This window comes from Lolium perenne, chromosome 7 (genome assembly GCF_019359855.2).
Source record: "Lolium perenne isolate Kyuss_39 chromosome 7, Kyuss_2.0, whole genome shotgun sequence".
Classification (NCBI taxonomy): Eukaryota; Viridiplantae; Streptophyta; class Magnoliopsida; order Poales; family Poaceae; genus Lolium; species Lolium perenne.
The window spans coordinates 84,552,360-84,569,309 of record NC_067250.2 but is presented as its reverse complement, the minus strand read 5'-3'; positions in this window follow the sequence as shown (position 1 = coordinate 84,569,309).

Below are 16,950 nucleotides of genomic sequence, written 5' to 3'. Positions count from 1 at the left end.
ATCAGGCCAAGCCTCTTCAGCATGTTGACATCCTGGTTGGAGATTTTAGATCTCTCCCACTCAAGATCTTCAGCGGCCATCTTGGATTCCGGAGTACTGTGGCGAGTGAGTCGCGTGCGTGGTGGCATCAACGGCACTGGAAAAGCAACGTTCGTGCGTGCGGAAGATCAAAGAGAGTTGGGCGCAGGGGAAGTTTTTGCAAAGAGGAACAGATGTGCGGCGCAAGCGAAGGAGTGAACGGAGGTTGAAGAAAGGTTTATATAGGAATCGGGCGAAGCAATGCACCGTTGGATGAAGAGATCGTGTGGTGAAAAAAGATCTTGAAGATAAAAGGGTAAAAAGGTATTTTTATTGAGATGGAATAGAACAGGCGTTACCGTACGTGCGCCAGGAAAAGCGGAGGACGTGTGTCCCCCACTTGCACGACGTGTCAACGGGGTGGAAACAATGGACCCACAATGCAGAAAAATCACGACTGTTAACAAAGATGAAGTAAATTTGACTAAGGGAAAGCATGCCGACAAGAAAATAAAAGAAGATTGGCGACAGGAGAAGTTATTGAATACTTCGGGAGCCTTTGATCAAATACAAGTTTTTGCCCAAATGCTCGGGGGCTACTTCGACAAAAGTAAAATTTCGAGTATGGCAATATAGAAATTGTGGGAGCCTACAACCAAGCACAAGTCCTTGGTTGTAGCCTCGAAACTACTCCCATCGGGAGCGCTGTTCGCGCACCCGAGAGATGAAAAGAAGATCATATCGAGAAATAATGACAATATAGCGACAAGGTGGACTAAAGTGTTGAGCCTACAACCAAGCACAAGTCCTTGGCTGTAGCCTCGGGGGCTACTCCCATCGGGAACGCTGTTCGCGTGCCCGATGAAATTAAAAAAGAAAAATAGAAAAGCAAAAGAGTATATTTCGAGTTATAACTAACTCTACATATACTCCCATCGGGAGAGCAATATAAGTCATATTTGACTCGATAAAATGTGCCATTCCAACAGCCGGAAAAGCACTCGACAATATATTCTCAGAACGCCAAAGTTGCGATCAATTTCTGAATGCCGCAAATTTGCGAAGGTAAGACCCCAGATCCGTTCTGCTGGGCGTGGCATCGCCGAAGACTGCGCTCTGCTACTTTTATCCGTATCAACAGATACGAAGAAAAATCCTAACGGACGCGTTAGGTACTCGATAAATTTGACTGGGACTCGACAGAATGGTAAGACCTTAAGCGGCACCTGTCGAAGTTTACACCAGTATCCCGAGATCATGTCCAGGGACGTGATCTTGAAGTAGGTTTTTGCGGATTGCCACTAGAGCAGTTAACTAGTACCTGATCCGTCAGATGAACTAGCCCCAACTACCATTATCCCTGTACAATATAGAATTTTATGTGAAGAAATATAAAAAAGTTAAAGCTCTTGAATAAAAATAAACAGTGGAGATTTTCCCTGACTCTACGATTCAAGCAAAATCTCGGGGGCTACTGACATAGGCATCCCAAATGGGCCTGCCGAAGATAGTACCCGGGGTTTACTGAAGGCCCAATACCCGAAGAATAAGAAGATTCGGGAGCCCAAGATATATTAAGGAAAGTTAGAGTTGTAATAGAAAGTGTTATTTGTAATCTGGCGGGATGAGTTTGAAACCGTCCCGGACTCTGTAACTTGTACAAAACGAAACCCTCGGCTCCGCCTCCTATATAAAGGGGGAGTCGAGGGACGAAGAGATCATCGAATCATTGTCTGCAAACCCTAGTTTTCATAATCGTCGAGTACTTTTCGGCTGAAACCTTCGAGATCTACTTGCCCTCTACTTCCAACTAAACCCTAGCCTACAATTCATAGGCATTGACAAGTTAATACCTTGTCAGTGGGAGAGGCCCGAGACGCTTGAACACTGAAACTTCATTTGTTCCCTTCTTCTGCGGTCTACATTCTGGGTAGTTCTCGATTGTAGGCAATCGGCTCATTCCTGAGTCCCAGCAGTGTTTAAAGAAAGGACAGTTCCAATGCCTATCGATGTCTTCTTGATCTCTTGACTTCCCTCTAGCGTGACGCTCGTACCCTTTATCGTCTCTATCATATCGACGATACCTCCTGTCATCTGCATCAGACCGACGATATCTTTCGTCATCCACGTCATAGCACCGACGTCGGTCATACTGCTGCTCATATTTGTTAAGGAGATGCGCGGAGAGTGGTCGTTGATACCGCACGCTTCTCACTTCTTCTTCTGTCAGGTACCGTCTGTTATCATGTTGGGGCCGGTCGCGTGGATCGGCCTCCTCTTTCTCCTTGCCACGGGAGTGACTGCTTTCTGCTTTATCTTTGCCATGGCAGGTCCCAAGCCCTGCCATGTTGACACCAAAAGAGAAACCTGGCTCGCGTCTTAGGGAGTGACTGAGATCCACCATGTTGACGCCAGGAAACGGATGTGTGTCTACTTTCATGGCAAATTGTCCGAAGATTAATCGGCCTGACTCTATCGCCATTTGAATCTGTGCGTGCAACACTTTGCAGTCGTTGGTGGCGTGGGTGAACGTGTGATGCCATTTGCAGTATGGTCTACCGTTCGTCTCTTGTGACGTAGGAATTTTGTGGCCTTCGGGTAACTTCAGCTGTTTCTCCTTCAGCAGCAAATCAAAAATCTGCTCAGTTTTGCTTAAATCAAAGTCAAACCCTTTTGGAGGCCCTAGTTGTTTCACCCATTTGCAGGACACGGGAACTGGCGTCCGAGTCCATTCAGCCACGGTGACTTCCTGATCTTCCGCAAGGTCTTCATCCTCCTTAGTGTCGACCAGGCCTATCGTGCGCTTGAACTTGTCTTGGTACAATTCTGGGTGGCGCTGTTCATACGAAGTTAGTCTCTGGACCATGTGCGCCAACGAATTGTACTCCACTTGGAACGTCAGATCCTTGAGTGGCGCTGCGAGGCCTGCCACGGCCAGCTCGACTGCTTCTTTCTCAGATAAATGAACCGAATAACATCGGTTCTTGACAGTTCTGAAACGTTGAATGTATTCAGACACCGTCTCTCCTCGCCTTTGCCGAACCTGCGTCAGATCGGCAATGCCCGCTTTGGTAGCTTTTGAATGATATTGTATGTGAAACTGCTCTTCCAGCTGCTTCCATGTCCGAACTGAATCTGGGGGTAGCGAGGTGTACCACCCAAAGACTGGACCCGTGAGAGATTGGGCAAAGAACCTCACACGTAGCGGTTCTGATGCTGAAACCATGCCCAACTGTGCCAAGTATCGGCTCACGTGCTCGATGGAGCTAGATCCTTCTGATTCACTGAATTTTGTGAAGTCAGGGAGCCGATATTTAGGAGGCAGCGGGATCAGGTCATACTCATTGGGATACGGCTTGGAATAGCCGATTGTTTTCTTCTTTGGCAGGATACCGAACTGATCTCTCAGGATTGCGCTGATCTAATCCATAGTAGGAGCTGTAGAGGTTGAGCTGTCCGGACTCGTTGTAGTGGCATATTTAGTTAGCCACGCTTGTTTCTCAGCATCTGCTCCAGAACTCCCCGCTGCTCCAGCAATCCCTCCTGCCGTAACAATCGCTCCTGCTCCGGCAATTCCTCCTGCCGAAGTTTGGATCGCGCGCGTCCAGTTGTTGCAGTCCGGCACATATGTGCACACGTATCCATATGGGATCTCCTTGGGCGGCTCATACAAGAATTGGTAGTCGCCAGGATCACCTCCAACCTTGTAGACAACGTATGCCGGTGAACCTTGTTGCTGTGGAGCTGCCATCGCGAATGGCAGTGGTGGCCTGGTGTGGAATGGTATCTCTCCCTGGTGAGTCCCTAAAACAGGTCCTGACGGAGAATACTGATGTTTCATGATTTCTTGCACCACACGAAGCGCAACTCGCTCAAGCGTATTCACCAGGCTCTCAGAATGCCGATGTAGAGAATGAGCCACAGCATAGTTAATTTCTTGGCGCACGGCTCTGGTACGTTCCTCCGAAGGGAGAGACAGATCTAATCCCTCGAACGCGCCTTCTGGTGTGAATCCTTTGAACCTGATGCCGTGCGAACGGGTCTTCTCAAAAGAGCCGATGAGATCGGCTTCAAAGATGGCCTTCAGCTCATCGTATTTCTTCTTATGCTCTGCAGGTAGATCCTCGTACTTGATCAGTTCGTCCGACATCTTGGCTGCCGATGTTGACGTGGTTGTTGTAGAAAGTGTCCCACCGGGCGTGCCAGAATGTGTTGCCTGCCAAAACTCACCGGCGAGCAGTGGTTAAGCAACACGAAGAGCCGGGAGACTCCCAAAACCGCTTAGTGGGCCCTGGCGCCTCGCGTCGTCCCGCAAAGTCCCAGCACACGTCCTGGCGGTTGCAAGGGCGTGTCACCTGACCTATACCTGATCAGGAAGGTGTTGGATTGCTTCAACTAGTCTCCTGCATGGTAGACACGTAAACATTAAATACGAGCCCGATCGGCTCTCAGGTTGCCCTGTGGATCGGCTCAAAGAGCCGATCGCCCCATGGTTCACGTTGGATTTACGATGACATGGGGATCCTGCTTGATCAAAATAAAGCTAAACCAATCTACGACAGTTTAGGGTTTTCACCGCATAATCGGAACATCCTACGCGTAGTTGGGCCTAGCAGATACGAAAGATGATGGAAACTATCCCTACAAGAGGCCTAAAAACCAACGTTAAGTCAATTCCCGGAACATCCCTTATAGGAACGGTAAAACAACACCTCACGCACTACCGGATCATCCAACCCCAGCATAAGGCCTAATCATGCAGATATTAAACTAATCCTTGAAACAAGGAGCAACTATAACAGATTGGATCTACTAAGTAACGAACAAGCAAGGTGCTGCCCTTACACCTGAATAGGTGCAAGGACAGCTAGATATCGAGGGACGGCATTGCTAAGCAAATATGCATAAGAAAAGCATCAATGCAAGCCCCAAAACATCTACGATAAATAGTGCTACTCGCCATCAACAACGCTTCAGCACGAGTAACACAAGGTAACGAATAAACGTATACTGCCTAGATCGCAATGCGATCTAGGCAGCATGATGCTTACCCGGAAGAAACCCTCGAAATAAGGGGTGGCGATGCGCCTGGTTTGTGTTTGTTGTGAACGTGATTGTCCTCCTTTCTCAAAAACCCTAGATACATATTTATAGTCCGTAGACTGTCTAACGTGGGCATAAACCCAACCGTGTACGAGCTAGACTCTGTTTCTTAATCCTAACCGACACGTACACTACTATTATTTACAGATACACGGGCACGCTGGCCCAAATTCTAGCCCCAGGGCCGATTCAGAAACTCCTCTTAGATGTAAATCTTCCAAGCTCATCTTCATCACGGCCCAACTCCAATGCGGTCAAATTCTGGCGATAACAAAGACTCAGCTTCTTCTTTCATGATCTGTATTGTAATCATACTATCCAGATGGTGCAGGTAAGTATTTGATAATTTTGTTTAAATGCAGGAAACTAGATCAACTGAAGTAACACATGCAAAAAGAAGCCAAAAACCTAGTCATACCTCAGAAGTTGGAGGTTCTCAAGCCAAGGTAAAGTATCAACAGTTTCATGTCCACTTGGCTCCTAGATGGTCCTGTTAATTGTGTGCTCTGATTGTTTAAATGCAGGAAACTAGATCAACTGAAGTAACACATGCAAAAAGAAGCCAAAAACCTAGTCATACCTCACAAGTTGGAGGATCTCAAGCCAAGGTAAAGTATCAACAGTTTCATGTCCACTTGGCTCCTAGATGGTCCTGTTAATTGTGTGCTCTGATTGTTTAAATGTAGGCCACCACAACTCATGAAGATAGAAGAGCCAGAAAAATAAAGGAGAGAAAGAATGTGAAGGAACCTAATAGTTCTATACCAAAGGTATGAGCTGCTAACATTGGTACTTTTTAAAACTGGTAATTGAAGCTACCACCTAATCATACATTCATGCGACATTTTTGGTAATTGACAGGAAACAATTTATACCCAGGAAACAACGTATAGCCAGGAGGGTGTATACAGCCAGGAAACTATGTTTAGCCAGGAAGAAATGTTTACCAATCAAGAAGAAGGGAATCATTCAAAGACAACCTACAAGCATCTAGAGGCAAAGGTACTGACCCTCATAGAATGAAAATTACTCTACAAGCATCTAGATTGCAATAACTGAGCCTTATAGAAAGAAATAACAAAATATGTTATCTGCAGACAGCTAGTGTGAACAAGATCATTAAATCGGTCAAAGTGGAGAAGGCACAAGAGAACAAGATGAAAAACAGTGAGGTGAAGAAGAAAAGGAACAAAGGGACAGTAAATGTGACAAAAGGGATGGACGTCGCTTTAACTTCACCAACCAGTGAAACAATAGTGGCTCTTGGCACTGTGCAGAATGCAGACACTGATGAGTACATAGAGGTTATGATCAACATGGTCTTGAAGAGAACCACGAGGTTACCACAAGCAAAGGGGAGAATGACGCTACTCGGTCAAGCTGAGGCACACTCAATCCAGTGGCCAAGGAAGAATGTAAGTTACACTTGCCTCTTGAGAATGCCAATTATCACTTGATCAATATTGTAGTGTCAATACTGTAGTGTCATGAAAAAAACCATGTGAAACATGATCAATACTGTGTTGTTGCTCCTCACCATGTACTGGTGGTTGCTTATAGTTGCTTATACAGTGACCTCTGTGATGCTTGCCAATCATCCTAGCCTAGCTTGATCAATACTGTAGTGTCAATACTGTAGTGGTTGTTTCAAATGAATTGCTTTGCAGTAATGACTCTCTTACTTCTATTTCTCAAGCTATAGGGATGCCAACCTTGTTGGGTAATGCTTGCAGGTCAGCACTGAAGAAGTGGACATGACTCATGCATTAATTGTGAGCAGCATGGACAAGAACTTGCGCATTCATTCCAGATCAGATGGTAGGGTGTTGACATTGGAGGAGCAAGCAGCGAATCGGGATAAAATTAGGAGAACAGATGACAGTCAAAACCCTGACAGAACTAAGAGGAGGAGAACCTTCTCCTTCAAGTCAAAAGCCTCCATAGCTTCTCCAGTCCAGGCTGATGAATTGCTGGATGATGTGTGACCAGGCTGGATGATGCTTTCAAGCTGATGAATTTGTATGTTATCTAATGCTGGATGATCATGTTTATGACTGCTTATGACTGAATGCTTGTAAGTTATCTGATGCTGGATGATCATGTTTATGACTGCTTATGACTGAATTCTGTTTATGACTGAATGCTTGTTTGTGTAGACTGAATGCTTATGACTGAATTGTAAGTTAAATGATTTGACTGAATGTTCATGAATGCTGCCAGCACAGTAATTCAAAATTTGCCTACAAAAAGAAACAGCGGCATTAGGCCTATATGCCTGGAAACAAATTTGGAGGCATTTGCAGAAATGCCGGCAAAAGCTTTGAACGGCATCTTTTTTCAGTGCTAGAAAAAGATTCCGCGGCTTCTCCAGCTTGTGCCAGAATAAGATTCCGCGGCATCTCCAAAAAAGTGCCGGCAAAAACCTTGGACGGCACAAACCGAAAAAGCTGGCAAAATTCTTAACAGGCTCAAACAGGTCTGCCTGAAATAGCTATTACTGGCACCTGCGTCTGTGCCTTGAATTGCATACGGCGGCATTTTTCGAAATGTGCCGGCAAAGACCTTCCTCGACTGGAATAAACGCAGCACTTTTTTTTGTGCCTTGAAAAACCTTTGCCGGCACTTTTGGTGCCTTTGCCGGCACTTTTTTGTGCCGGCAATCAAGGTACCTGACGCAGTGCCAGCGGGGTACATCGACTACCTTCGCCTCTTCTACTGCGGCTTCGGCGCCGCGCCGGCGGCCGCCGGGTACGCCGCGGTCCTGCTCTGGCTGGTGCTGCTCTTCTACCTCATCGGCGACACTGCGTCCGAGTCCTTCTACGCCTCCCTCGAGAGCCTCTCCGTCCGCCGTGGCCGGGGTCACGCTCCTCTCGCTCGGCAATGGCGCGCCGGACGTCTTCGCTAGGGTCGTCTCCTTCGCCGCCGGCGAAGGCGGGGGCGGTGGTGTGGGCCTCAACAACGCGCTCGGCGGTGCGCTCTTCGTGTCCACCGGTGGTGGGCGAGGTCGTCACGCGCGCTGCCGGGTCGCGCGGCGGAGCCGTCGTGGAGCTGCGCAGGTTCGTCTATGCAACCTAGCAGTCCGTAGGTCTAGTATTATTGGGATTCTCTTGACCAAACAAGTGTAGTTTCTTTTGGTTTTCTCTCAGTTTACTTGTGCGTTGGATCTGTACAGATTTTTCTTGATCTCATATTCTCATTCCTATTTGGTAAAAAGAATGTAGTAAATTTTTTCTTCCCAGCTGCCAAACGGTTCAGTGGTAAGAAAATGTTACTTTTCTTCATGAAATTTTCCAGAACTCTTCGACTAATTGGTGAACTAAATATTATTATCACATGGACAAATCAGAAAGAGGATTACTCAACATGCACGCAATCGATTTATTAACTTAATAATTTTAAATGCAATATTTTTTATTATTCAGTATTTTTACTATCTGCTCCATAGATAGAAAAATGTGTACACTTTTTTGTGTTTCAATTTTTTTTGATTTTGACTATTTCCATATATGATTGATTGGGAAGCTGCCAGTAGATATTTCCATATTTTAAAAATAATGTTATTCAAAGTCTAATTATTACTAAATTTTGAGCTTTAGTCTTTGTTCTAAGGTAAACAAAATCTAGAATATAAAATAAAACTAGTTTTATAAATTCCAATATTCATATTTTTTTATCATAGTACAAATTCAGAATGAGCTTTATCTGCATAATCACTGTTATACGGTTGTGTCTGTCTCATGACATGATGAATCAACTACGAGTAAGTTAATCCCTTCACCGTAGCTAATTAACCACTGCTAGCAGAACGTTCCACACATTATAGAGAATCTATTTATCAAAATTACTCTTGTACTAGGGAACCATGAGTACATCAATTGTTTTTCAAAATTGTACTAGAAGCGGAGATTCGGTATGTTTTGTGAAAAAAGTGGTGTCTGGTGAAAAAAAATGTTTTAATGCAAGATGATTGGTTACATTTAATATGATGCAGTCCATTTTAATGCAAGTATTAAACACTCTCAACTGGTAGCATTTAAAGACGTGTGTCAGACATTAAACAGCTTGTATCACTACTTGTATTTTTGCATGTATAATTCATGTAACTCTACCGTATAAATTGAACACTATATTAAATTCAAATCTCCAACAGACATTGATTGGCCTTGATATCATCCTCCAGCGTCCCCGGGTCCCAAACGTGCGGGTAACGGAACCCGGCAACGGGAGGTTGTGCTCCTTCTGCTAGGCCACGTTTGGAGATGGAACGGCTAGTTTAATGATGCAAATCCAAGTTAGTTTGGGAACGTTACTATATTGTGGGACTAATTAACATGTTCAGTTCATTTCTGTCTAAAGCTTCCGTTATGATCTGTACGTGTTGATGATATTGCACATGTTATTTTTTTACTGAAGTTAGTTTTGAAGCTAAATAACAGAAACCAAATCTGAACTGGGGTGTAGATGCTCCTGGTTTAATAAAAAAATCAAAACAAATAGTAAAATAATTTTAAAAAATCTAATATTTTTGGACAATGAACATGAACAAGTGTTCTAACTTCACACCAAAAATTTCTGAGAAAAGACATCTATAGTGGTTTGTGCAAAAAAACTAAAATACGGTGCTGTTTAGAACGTCTAGATTTGTTTCTTACATCACTTCAATTTGTCTTTTTTGCACAGATCACTACGTAAGTCTTTTTCTGGAGATTTTTGGTGTAAAGTTAGAACAAGTGTTCATGTTCATTTTCCAAAAAATTCAGATTTTTTAAAATTTTTTGCTATTTGTTTCGATTTTTTTATTAAATCAAGAGCATCTACACCTGGGTTCAGAAATGGCTTGTCCTCTGAGTTATCTCTACTGAATCATGGATGGATAAATATGTATGTAGAAAACGTGCACATTTTTCCTTGGGAGTACAGCTGCATCAGGCTGCTACTGTGTTTTCGACTTTTCGGTGACTCGCTGCCTCGCTGGATGTGTCTCCGGCTGTATCCCACGTCCAGCCATTTTGCCACCTATGAAATTACTGCTCAAACAAGTGAACAACTGCCTTCCAAGCATCTTGCCACGCCTAGTCGTGGTCACCACTGCCTCAAGTCCCACTCCCGCACCCTCCCTTCTCCACGTTATCCAACTCACAAAGCTTTCTCATCTAGCACATGTCTTCTCGCGTTCTATCATCTTCTGATGTGCATCCTCGATACAGAGGCCGAGAGAGTAAAATCTTCAGTGATTGGATCGCCTAGAAATGAATAATCAACAGAATTGTTCCATTTCAGAAAAGTAATATCGAGTTATATATCTTCCCACAATAGAGAAAGAACAAGAATAATTGCAGCAGTGCGAAATACAATTGGCAGTATCTATTTTGAGTTGAGGCTCACTCATTCAACCTCTCCACTCTTTTCTCTTTGATGCCACATTTCCTAAAAAGAAAACGTAGGCATTCACTCTTCACTGGGCTGTCGCAACCCAAGTGAACAGCACTCGTCCTGCACTAGCTCCTGCCGTCGGCATAATTGATGCGCATTGCGCACGACAGGACCTACTTCCTCTTCTGAAAGGATGTTTCCCTAAATCTCAACTCTACGAGCTGGCTCAAGATCACAGAGAGAAAGAGACACGAGAGGTTTTTTTGGTGCTGTGTTCAACATCAACAGCTTTTCTGTTTTGCATCCTTTTATTCAGCGATTACAGAATGAGGCCGAGCAACGCGCCCCACGACTTGATCGTGCCATCCCACGATCCGAGCGACGCGCTCAGCAAGCTATGACTAAGTCCAGTCAGCGTCTATCACGCAAATATTCCGGATACTAGCTACCAAGACTGACGAAACTGACAGAAGTAAAAAAAACTAGCTAGTACTGATACAGGGACGACAGGGTTTAAGCTAACAATCTCCCCCTCAACCCTGTCGACCAAGCTTGACATCGACGATCCCCACCTTGTCTCGAAGCTCCTGAAAGCGAACTCGACCAAGTGACTTTGTCAAGATGTCAGCTCTCTGATCCTCAGTCCTCATGAACTCGACAGCAACCTCTCCCTTCTCCACTCGATCACGGATGAAGTGATACTTGAGATCAATGTGCTTGCTTTGATCATGGAGAACTGGATTCTTGCACAGCGATATGGTGGACTTGTTGTCGATGTAGAGGACGAACGGCGCAGTTCTCTTGTTCAGCAACTCGCCGAGAAGACGGGCAAGCCAAATGCCCTGGCAGGCCACGGTCGCCGCTGCTATATATTCCGCCTCGCATGAGGACTTGGCGACCACTGACTGTTTCTTCGATTGCCAGCTGATCGGACTCTCTCCAAGGAAGAACAAGATTCCTGATGTGCTCTTCCTCGAGTCCACGTCACCAGCATGGTCAGAGTCACTGAATCCGATGAGTGTGGCACTGTCTCCATAGCGATATCTGCACCCAAAATTCAGTGTACCGGCGATGTACCTCAGCAGTTGCTTCACTGCTGCAAGGTGGTCGCTCGCCGGTGACTCCATGAATCTGCTCAAGTACCCCACTGCGTATGTGATGTCAGGGCGCGTGTGTGTGAGGTATCGGAGGCTGCCAATTATGCTTCGATAGAATGTTGCATCCACTGGCTTCTCCTTGCTTTCCTTCGACAGTTTGCACCGAGCTTCCATCGGTGCTTGAGTGGAGTTGCACCCCTCCATCCCTGCCTTCTCGAGCAGTTTGGAAGCGTAAGCAGCTTGACAGATGGTCGTGCTCCCCCGTTCCTGCTTTACCTCGAGTCCCAGGTAATAGCGAAGGAGGCCAAGGTCACTCATACTGAAGAGCTGCTTCATTTCCTCCTTGAAGTACAGTACCTCCTGCTCAACTGCTCCAGTGATCACGAGGTCATCCACATAGACCCCGACGAGGAGGAGTGTATCTCCAGATCCTCGAGAGTACACGCCATGCTCAGATGCACTGCGATTGAACCCGAGTGACTCCAGGCTTGCATCCAACTTGGAGTTCCACGCCCTCGGTGCTTGGCGCAGGCCGTACAACGCTTTGTGCAGCTTGTAGACCTTTTGCTCATGTCCATCTGCAACAAAACCTGGCGGCTGCGAGACATAGACGGTTTCCTCCAGTTCACCGTTCAGGAACGCGGATTTCACATCCATATGGTGCACTCCCCAGCCGCGTTGTGCAGCCAACGCGATGATCAGCCTTACTGACTCCATTCTTGCCACAGGTGCGAATACTTCATCGAAATCCACCCCTGCTCGCTGGACGTAGCCCTTGGCAACGAGTCGAGCCTTGTGCTTGACAGTGTGGCCTCGCTCGTCCTTCTTCACCTTGTAGATCCACTTCAATCCAATGGCGCGGTGCCCAGCTGGAAGTGAGGTGAGTGTCCAGGTGTCGTTGGCGTCAATGGACTGGAGTTCATCCAGGATCGCACGGCGCCAGCAGTCCTCGCGTTCAGCTTCAGTGAACGAGGTGGGTTCTTCTCCTGCCATCAAGTTCACGGCTTTGTCGTCAGAGTCCTCTTCCAACTGAGGGCGCTCCGCCTGCGGTGGCAGCTCGCTTGGCGCGCCAAGCAGGTCGCGCACGTGTCGGTAGCGGTGCGGAACCGAGGGACTGTCATCCGCATCGAGGCCGTCCGAGCGTGGTGTCGGTGGCGTCGCGAACTGGACAGGCGCTGGAGAGAGACTCTTGCCGCAGGAGCCTCCTCCCCTTCCTATCGGAGATGGCGGCGGCGTCACTGGAGTGGCCGAGGTAGGAGTCGCAGGAGTGCTGGGGCGGGGCGCTGCTTGCCGGGCCGCCACGGCTCGCGTGATGTATGCAGGGTACTCCACGGTGAAGGAGCTGCTAGACGGAGCTTCTCCTGGCTTCTCCCAGCTCCACCGCGCGTCTTCGTCAAAGACTACGTCTCGCGAGACATGCACGCGTTTTGTGGTGGGATCGTACATCTTGTACGCCTTGGAGCCCTCCGCGTATCCCACGAACACCATGGGGGCACTCCGGTCGTCCAGCTTCTGCAGGTGAGGGCGCGTGATCTTGACATGGCCGACGCACCCGAACACGCGGAGGAAACGCACGTCGGGTTTCCGCCCGTGCCATGCCTCAAATGGCGTCATGCCATCGACACTCCTTGTGAAGCTTCGGTTGAGAATGAATGCTGCAGTGAGCACTGCCTCTCCCCAGAACAGGTTCGGAACCTGCTTGGCCTTGAGCATGCTCCTCGCCATCCCCAGCACCGTCTGGTTCCGCCTCTCCACGACACCGTTCTGTTGAGGTGTGTAGGGAGCGGTGAGGTGACGTTGCACGCCGGTCTCCGCGCAGTGCTCGTAGAAAGTCGCCGAGGTGAACTCGCCGCCCCGGTCGGTGCGTAGCACACGAAGCTTGTGCCCGCACTCGTTCTCCGCAGCTGCTTGGACTTTGACGATGGCAGCCGCGGCCTCGTCCTTGGAGCGGAGGAGCTCCACCCACATGTACCGGCTACGGTCGTCGATGAGCAGCAGGACATACCGCCGCCCTCCCGGAGTCTGCGGCGTGATTGGGCCGCAGAGGTCCCCATGGACCAGCTCGAGGGGTTTTGACGCCCGGTACTTTGCCTTCTGGGGAAAGGGCAGCCGCCGCTGCTTCCCGGCGAGACAGGCGTCGCAGAGCTCCTCGGCGTGCTCGATGTGCGGCAGACCGCGCACCAGCCCACCTCTCGCCATTCTCTGCATGCCATCAAAGTGCAGGTGTCCTAGCCGCGCATGCCAGCGCCAGGCCTCGGACACAAGCCCCATTGCGAGACAGACAGGGCGAACAGGTGAAAACTGAAGTTTGTACAAACGGTTTTGGGACCTCTGTACCTTCATCATCAGTTGGTCGCGGTGATCGCGCACGGTGAGTGTCCCTCGGCGGATGTGAATGTCGAACCAGCTCTCGTCGAGCTGGCCGAGGCTCACCACTGCTCTTGAGCGCTGGTATGTAGAAGACCTCGGTGAAGGCGCGGTGATCACCTCCTTCGACGGCGAAGACGACCGTCCCGCGCCCACGGATGCCCACCACCGAGCCATCCGCGAACCTGACCTTGCCGGTGACGGATCGATCGAGGTCAGCGAAAGCCTCGGACGATCCTGTCATGTGATTGGTGGCCCCGGTGTCGAGGAACCACGTCTCGGTGCCGTGATCGTCGACGTGGCTCGGGGTGACGATGGCCCTTTCCTCGTTGAGGAAGACCTGCCCGCCGGTGCACGTGGTGATCTCCAGGGGTTTGGCAGCTGTGAGCGCCGTGATGGCGCCCTCCTCGGCGTGCTCGAACACCTCCTCGACGATCGCCATCATCATGGCGGGCCCATCTTCCTCTTGCTCAGCTTGGACGAGATTGGCGGACGCCGCCGCCGCCTCGTCGCGTTGCTTCTTGCGGCACTCGCGCGCCCAGTGGCCTTTCTTGCCACAGTAGTGGCAGTGGACCCGGTCTACTTCCTTGCCGTCCGCGTGCGCGCCTTGGTTTGGTTTAGGAGGCGTAGATCCCTTTCGAGCATCTCCCTTCTTCCCTTGTCCGTGGCCGCCACCGCGCGACTGCCTCTTCTTCGCCTCCCACTGCTCCTCGGTGAGACGGAGTTGAGCTCCCCCGGCAGCGCTGCTGCCCTGGTCACCATCCAGGCGCTCCTCGATGGCGCGCAGGTGGCCAGTCACCTCCTCAACCGTCAACGTTGCAGGGTCGAGGAGGGTCTCCATGGAGAAGGCGATCTGCAGAAATTGCCTCGGTACAACAGAGAGAAACTTTCGGACAATTTTCTCCTCACCGATGGTATCTCCCAGTGATCGCAGTGCAGCGGCCAGGTTGGAGATGCGAAGGGCGAAGTCTTGGATCTTTTCGCCGTTCTTGAAAGCCACGGTCTCGAATTCCGTTCGGAGACGCCGCACCCGACCGTCGCGCACACGATCAGGGCCTTGGTACTGGACGCGGATCGCCTCCCACGCCGCCTTGGCCGATCCTTTGCCGATGAGCATGCAGTGCATGTCTTCCGGCGTCGATCGGAGTAGCGCCGCCAAGGTCTTCATGTCGTCGACGCGCGCGACGTGGTCCTCCTCGATGGCCTCCCAGAGCGATGCGGCCTGGAGATTGACCTCCATGACCATCGCCCAGGTGGTGTACCCTCCGCGCTGCAGCATCGGGAATTGCAGATTTGCGCCGGAGCCGCCGCCGGACTCGCGCACTATCTGCTGCACAACCACCTCACCGCCGCCACGCCGTGCCGCGCTCCTGCCGCGACTGAGCGATCGCCATCGCTGCGCGGGCGGAGGAGTGCGGGCCTCGTGCGGTGATTTGCTCGACATGATCACAGGATCGTAACCGCTCTGATGCCAATTGTTTCCCTAAATCTCAACTCTACGAGCTGGCTCAAGATCACAGAGAGAAAGAGACACGAGAGGTTTTTTTGGTGCTGTGTTCAACATCAACAGCTTTTCTGTTTTGCATCCTTTTATTCAGCGATTACAGAATGAGGCCGAGCAACGCGCCCCACGACTTGATCGTGCCATCCCACGATCCGAGCGACGCGCTCAGCAAGCTACGACTAAGTCCAGTCAGCGTCTATCACGCAAATATTCCGGATACTAGCTACCAAGACTGACGAAACTGACAGAAGTAAAAAAACTAGCTAGTACTGATACAGGGACGACAGGGTTTAAGCTAACAAAGGATTCATCCATCCTTATGTGTGCTCAGGATTGTCAGGTGAGAGAATTGCCATGCGTGGAACATTTTACCGACACCTCACACACCCAACACTACACTTAGCAATGCTCTCGCCCTCGGCGCGCAGCTCAGCTCACCTTTGTTGCCTTGATCTTAGAGCATCTCCATTCGTCTCCCCACAGAGCCCCCCACGGCCACTTTTTTTCATCCGGACGGCGAAAAATAGCCCAGTCAGGCCCCCGGTTCCTCGTTTTGATCCGAATTTGAGCCTATTTTCGTCCGGACTCCCCATGCCATCCCCGGCCCCCCGGGGAGCGCTCGGGGACTCCGGATGAAGCTAAACCAACCGCCCACGCCCACGTGTCTCCTCTGTCGTCCGGATTCCCCGAGCCGTCCTCTTTTTCCCCGAGAAACGCCGCTTGGGGAGCACACGACTGGAAATATACTGCCCCCCACGCCAAATCTTCCTCCAATCCGGACAAAAATTTCGCCGGATTTGGGCGTGGGGAGCGCCAACGAGTGGGGATGCTCTTATCTTGGCATATAGTTCCGTCACTAGCTAGAAGCGTTATACTATGTAAACATACTAGGAGGCATAGGCGCGGTGGCACGCCGCGCCCGTGATCAGGATGAATGATTGATCAAAAATATGGTATAGTAGGAAGTAGTGAGGAAGTTTTAGTGGACGTACGTTTAATCTACTGGTGTAGTGGGCTTGAGATCTTGAACAATTTATTCAGCTAAAATTAACCATCTGGAACCCAGAGGAAGGAAAGTAATGGCATACTGTTATCACCAGATTTTGGCCAAATCAGAAGATGAGCCGTAATTGAGATGGGCTTGGAAGATATGCACATGAAGCGTTTATGAATCGGCCTCGTGCGAGAATTTGGGCTAGATTGCCCGTGTATCTGTACATTATGGTAGATCGCATCTTAGTTTAGAATTAAGAGATAGAGTTTGGTCGTATACGACTAGGTTTATTCCAAAGATAGAAAGTCCCCGGACTATAAATATGTACCTAGGGTTATTGAGAAAGGAGGACGATCACGTTCACAATAAACACAATCTAGGCGCATCGCCACCCCTTGTTCCGAGGGTTTCTTCCGGGTAAGCATCATGCTGCCTAGATCGCATCTTGCGATCTAGGCAGTATCGGTTTATTCGTTATCTGGTGTTGCTCGTAC